General features: G+C 38.6%; 1 protein-coding gene across 3 annotated transcripts in view; it reads right to left on the minus strand.

Moving 5' to 3' along the window:
* Nucleotides 1-5,565, minus strand: part of LOC126293186 (F-box/LRR-repeat protein 7-like) — a 99,690-nt gene extending 94,125 nt beyond the window's left edge. For all 3 annotated transcript variants that reach the window (XM_049986297.1, XM_049986298.1, XM_049986299.1), the window contains exon 1: nucleotides 5,510-5,565. The gene's annotated coding sequence lies outside the window, so the exon portion shown is untranslated. The remainder of the gene's footprint in view (nucleotides 1-5,509) is intronic.
* Nucleotides 5,566-6,000: the final 435 nt, after the last annotated feature.

The raw sequence follows: 6,000 nt of genomic DNA on the forward strand, positions 1-6,000 counted from the left end.
CCTGTCTACATCTACATGGATACTCTGCAAATCACATTTAAGTGCCTGGCAGAGGGTTCATCGAACCACCTTCACAATTATCTATTATTCCAATCTCGTATAGCACATGGAAAGAATGAACACCTATATTTTTCCATAGACGCTCTGATTTCCCTTATTTTGTTGTGGTGATCGTTCCTATGTAGGTTGGTGTCAACTAAATATTTTCGCATTCGGTGGAGAAAGTTGGTGATTGGAATTTCGTGAGAAGATTCTGTTGCAATGCAAAACACCTTTCTTTTAATTATTTCCAGCCCAAATCCTGTATCATTTCTGTGACACTCTCTCCCATATTTTGCGATAATACAGAACGTGTTACCTTTCTTTGAACTTTTTCGTCAGTCCTACCTGGTAAGGATCCCACACCGTGCAGCAGTATTCTAAAAGAGAATGGACAAGAGTAGTGCAGGCAGTCTCCTTAGTAGGTCTGTTACATTTTCTAAGTGTCCTGCCAATAAAACGCTATCTTTGGTTAGCCTCACCCACAACATTTTCTATGTGTTCCTTCCAATTCAATGGATATGGAAAGGGCAATAACTCAACCTGTTTGTATTATACAGTTTGCAGATGACATATGTGTATTTACTTCCGATGTTGTATTACAGAAGGCAATGAATGACCTTCTAGCATCGATAAAGAACCTGATCTAGATTGGATTACAGAAATGGCCTGATGAGGTACCTGAGAAATTTTCAGTAGTCATATTCCCCAGTAATGGTTATATGCCAAGAAATTGTTTAACAAACGTAGATGATAAAGTAATACAAGTTAAAGCACTTATTCAGTTCTTAGGAATGACACTGGACAGCAAGCTTACCTGGATGGCACATATTAAAACCTTAATAGAAAGCATGAGAAAATGCTTAGTATTATTCGATCACTTACAACATGGTGGGGAGCACATCCTTCAGCACTGCTGCTCCTATATCGCTCCCTCATTAGATCTAGATTGGATTATGGATGCATCTACTATAAGTACATGACATGCAAAGTGTTAGAGAAACTGGATAGATTGCAGTACCGCTATGTATGCACATGCTTAGGAGCAATGAAATCCACATCAAGAAATGCACTCCTGGTGAGAGCACAAGAGATGCCCCTCCATATAAACAGGAAGATGCTCAGAATATCCTATCCATCAGATTTTATGACTATCATCTTGTTCTAGGAATTGGGGTAGAAAACCTTTTGATTTCATCGTGGCATATAATTATTTGGCAGATGAGTTAAAAGCTATTGCCATAAGTACATAGTGCCCTGTTCACCAACAAGACTATTTCGTAATCAGGGTTCGCATCTCAATCCAAACGATAAAGGCAAGGTCTGACTTTCTGACTTCTTGCAGACATTTACAGCATTGTAAAGACAAATGGTACCTGAGACAACACAATGGGTAACCACATATACAGGAATCCAAGACAGCAGGAGAGGACAACACAGGACTTAGTCCACATCTGCTGAGAGCCCAAACATATAAATTACTACCAACTACTTCTACCTATCTGGTTGAAACAATCACAGTGTTAAAGGCGATACAGCAGTCTGCGAATGAGACACACACTTCCTATGTAATATTATCAGACTCAAAAAGTGTATTTCAAGCAATATCAAATATAAAAATCTCTAAAACCACCGATGAGTACTTGCAACAAGTTCATTATTGGTATAGTGAATGTCTCAGAAGGCAGAAATGAATTGCCTTTAAGTGGGTGAAAGCCCACTGTGGAATTCCAGGCAATGAAAAAGCAGGTAAGTTAGCAAAGCAGGATTTGAGCAATGGGACAACACTACACATACAGCTTCGCAATGTGAACAAGGGTATTCCAATCTTGGCAAGAAGAATGGACGCAGGGCTTATGATACAAAGGAAGCGACCATGCACGAATACAACCACGGATTCTGAAATGACCTCGGTTTGAATACATTTGTGGACCCCGACAATCAACAGCCACATTAATCAGAATAAGGCTTAATCATGGGATATTTCTGGAGCATTTCTACTGACTGCACATAAACCAAAGACCGGCCTGTGATTGTGACAGTACTACACAGGAAGACACAAAGCATGTATTATTTCTATGCAGAAAATATAGTGAGATGAACAAGTTTTTGGCACTTGCTATCAAAAATAAAATTCTGCAACCAATGTCAGTGAAGTCCTTGCTATCTGAACCAAATATTAAAACCTACAAGAAGATAATTGAATTTATACATAATGAAGAGATAAAGATATAAAGTTCAGTAGTACACTATAACGAACAGGAAAACAAGCTGCACTAAATGAAGCGGATACTGAGTGAACAAAGATATTACACAGCAATGAGTGAATGGTGTCCAATCGAAGGCAAAGACAATCTTTGTACAAAACTTACAGGTACTCTTACAGTCTCTCAACTGGTTTTGATGCTTTTCCACTATTAATGGATGTGACGGTAGCTGCTTTTTTATTCTGTGACAGTCTCATTATCTGGCATTTTGATGTTTGTAAGATTACTCTCAGGTTGAACCATGTTACACGAGGTCAACGGAGGCACCTGACCCCACCTGTCTGCTTTACAGCGCGGAGTTTAGCTTATGAGTTGGTTGTGTTTGTAGAAGTCATCATGTGTGCAGTGTGGGGTTTAGTGAGTTAGTTGAGTTTGATGGTGTCCTCTGGTGGTGTGTGTGGGTATGGTGTGAGTGTTATGTGGTGTACTGGGTTCATTTGAGCTTTGGTGGTGGCAGTGCGCAGCTTTTTCTGAGTGCCTCTGACTGAAGAATTGAAATTGATTTCAGTGAGTTATCAATTAATCTTTTTTGTTTTGTTTTGTTTATGCGATTGTGTTGTCGCTAGGTGTTATTGGTTTGCTGTGTGTCATGCAGTAAGGCGTTTAACTTATTTTGTGCCTTCTTTTGATAGGTATGAATCTAACTATAAAATACAATAGCTGGAGGTTACGTGCAGAGACGGGTGAGGACATGATGTCTCTCATCAGGTTTCTCCACATTTTCGGACACTTAGGAGAAATTGTGAAATGTTGTGTGTGCAGGGAAAACATTAGGTAGGCAAGAGTTTCAGCATCTCGGACCAGGGACTGTCATACATGATGGTGCTGAAAGGATAACCTTTGGCACTTTTTCACACGCGGTACCTGGTTAAAAAAAAAATCTGGGTTGGCCATGAGTAAGATTCTTTTGGTGATTTATTATTTTTGTTATAGGTCCTCTATCAGTTTTTGCACACATGAGACTGGAATGAGTGAAAGGACAGTTTTAGATCGGTTGTCTTTTTGTGCGAAACAGTGTTCAGAATATGTGAAGTATAAGGATAAATTGGCAGGGGGTGGTGTTTGAGATAGATAAATCTCGGTTTGTAAATAAAACGTGTGGGAGGGTAAGTCTCCGGTTGGTTTATCGTCAGCTGTGGCTGATCTGTGTAGGTTAAGGGAAGTGTCCGATTCCAATTTTTCTCGTTGTAGATATACTTGTTATGGCATTGTCAACTGTAATTGACCTATACAGGTCCAGGGAAATGTTCTATTCCAATGTGTGTCGTCGTAGCTGCATGTGTTTTGGTATTGTCAGTTGTAGCTGAGCTATATAGGTCAAGGGAACTGTCCGATTCCACTTGATGTAGGTGGTGGTGTGTGTGATGTCATTACGGTGCGGCGTTTATGACTTTGTTGTGTGTTTGTAGATGTCATCTTGTAGTGTTTAATGGCGTCCTCCTCCCCCCCCCCCCCCTTGTGTGTGTGTGTGTGTGTGTGTGTGTGTGTGTGTGTGTGTGGAGGGGGGGGGGGGGGGTGGAGGGCAACAAACTTTGCAGCACCAAAATTTGCTGGTAATAAGTAATCGTTTTTTTGCTCTATTTTTCTCGAGTTGTAATTTTTTGTGTATTGAATGTGTTTTAATTTACGTAGGAATGTTTGACTTTTGAATCTTTGAGGTGTTGTGGTTTTGTTTTTCGTAGTTGTGGGTGTTGGTTTTCTCGTATCAATAGTTACGGTTGACCTATATGGGTAAAGGGAACTGACCGATTCCAATTATCATAGTTTTATATGTAGGTATTGGTGCTTTGGTATCGTCAGCCACGGTTGACCTATATAGGTGTAGGGAAGTGTCTGATTTCTGTATATCTTGTAATAATTTTTTTTGTTTTTCGTCACTTTGTGTGTTATGGGATCATGGTGTGTATTTTTTTCTGTTACTCCCTAAAACCCCCAATTTCCCGTGGCTGCCTCGTCAGTTTGTATTTTTGGAGGGAGATGTTATTCTCGAACTTACACGTATTTTCGATTTTGTTGCCGTGTGTGTGTAGTGACATCATAGGCGCCATATTGCAGACGCTTAAAATAGCTAATTCCGCCATATTGTGGGTGGTATCGGACACTTCCGTATTGCTCCATATCATCGTAACAATCACTGAATCTTTGGAGCTGACTACTCAGATGCTCTAGAATTTGTATCCTATCAAAGGACATTACATATAATGTTTCCCATATCATCACGCTTTAAATTTTCCGAAAAGCCACAAATTTTTACCAAAAAATTCAACTACATGAAGTTAACTGTGAGAATACAGCATGCTAGGATGCGATTACTATATACGCTGTGTAGCTCGGCAACTCGAATAGAAATTGTGTAATTTTATCTCAGAGATATTTGTTACGGTTTGCAGCAAGTGATGAAAGTGCACTTACGGTGCCACAGTGTCTTTTTCCCGTTGCTTCGGCCTTTCAACATAGATTCTCTTTTGTGAATGATTACGTGGAGGGCTGTTTACATTAACAGGACTCTTTCAATCTGTCCTAACACATATGGTCCCTATTTATTCTTACGATAATATAGCTAAAGTAAATTAATATTCAGTGGTTTTCGTGTTAGGCCTATACAATACAGCGAAAGCAAAGATAAATATTCAATTGTTTTTCATGTAGCCTACTATCATGAATGTACTGACAACACACACGTCTCTAAAAATTGCTATGATCTTACTATATTTACTTCAGAATGTCCTACATTGTAACGCATTTTAGATGTTTGTAAAGAATGATGGCAATGGTTTCACATGAACATAGTAGAACGTATATACAACAAATTGGAATATGAAATAAAAGTAGTAACATACAAAAGTACTATTTTAAAATTCCACTTAAAACGGAAAATTTGAAGTTCCGTCTCCAGCAACACATAAAAACTAAATGCATAACGCGTGATAACTGAAAAGCGTTATATAGACCAAACGGGAAGAAACTTCTTGACATGTCACACACGACAATCATATGGTTGCACAGAAGAATAGTACACAAGTAAAAAAGACTTCGTTGGGTTTTCACTTAAAAACATAACACTTCAAACACTGAGAAATCTACTATTTCTCCACACAACTTACACTGTAACAAGGGACAGTCTCTCGACGCAGAGGAAGCGCAAGAAATACATTATACAGCAAGCAGAAAACATCAAAAACAGAAAAATAAACAAACCACACCTGTTGCTGCACCTCCTACGTCCAACTGCTGCCGCCCCCAAGTGTCAACTGAATGTGATGTAAACAAACCAAACGTCGAACAGCTAGCCAGAGCTGCCAACCCTCTCACGCGTATTTCGGCTAACGAACATTCAAAATATGCTACATAGAAATTGAGATAATACGGATAACTTACATTGAAGTTAGATAAAGGACATATTCTATTTTAAGTATTTGTATTTATTATTTATCCTGTGGATCACATACTGTACAAAAAATACGCATGATGTAGAAAAAGTCATTTTTAATTAAGAACACTGTTTGCTATACAAAAAATTTACACAGATAGAATGGAAAGAGCAAAATTGTTAATTGATGAATGTCGTAAAACACAAAGTATACAAACAAATCAATATGAGCAACTTGGAATTATGTAGGTAATGTATTGTCGCTCGAAAATTTGTATAAATTTGCTAATTGATGAAGTACAGTAACACACAGAGTATACAAAC

Source organism: Schistocerca gregaria, chromosome 10, assembly GCF_023897955.1.
Source record: "Schistocerca gregaria isolate iqSchGreg1 chromosome 10, iqSchGreg1.2, whole genome shotgun sequence".
Taxonomy (NCBI): Eukaryota; Metazoa; Arthropoda; class Insecta; order Orthoptera; family Acrididae; genus Schistocerca; species Schistocerca gregaria.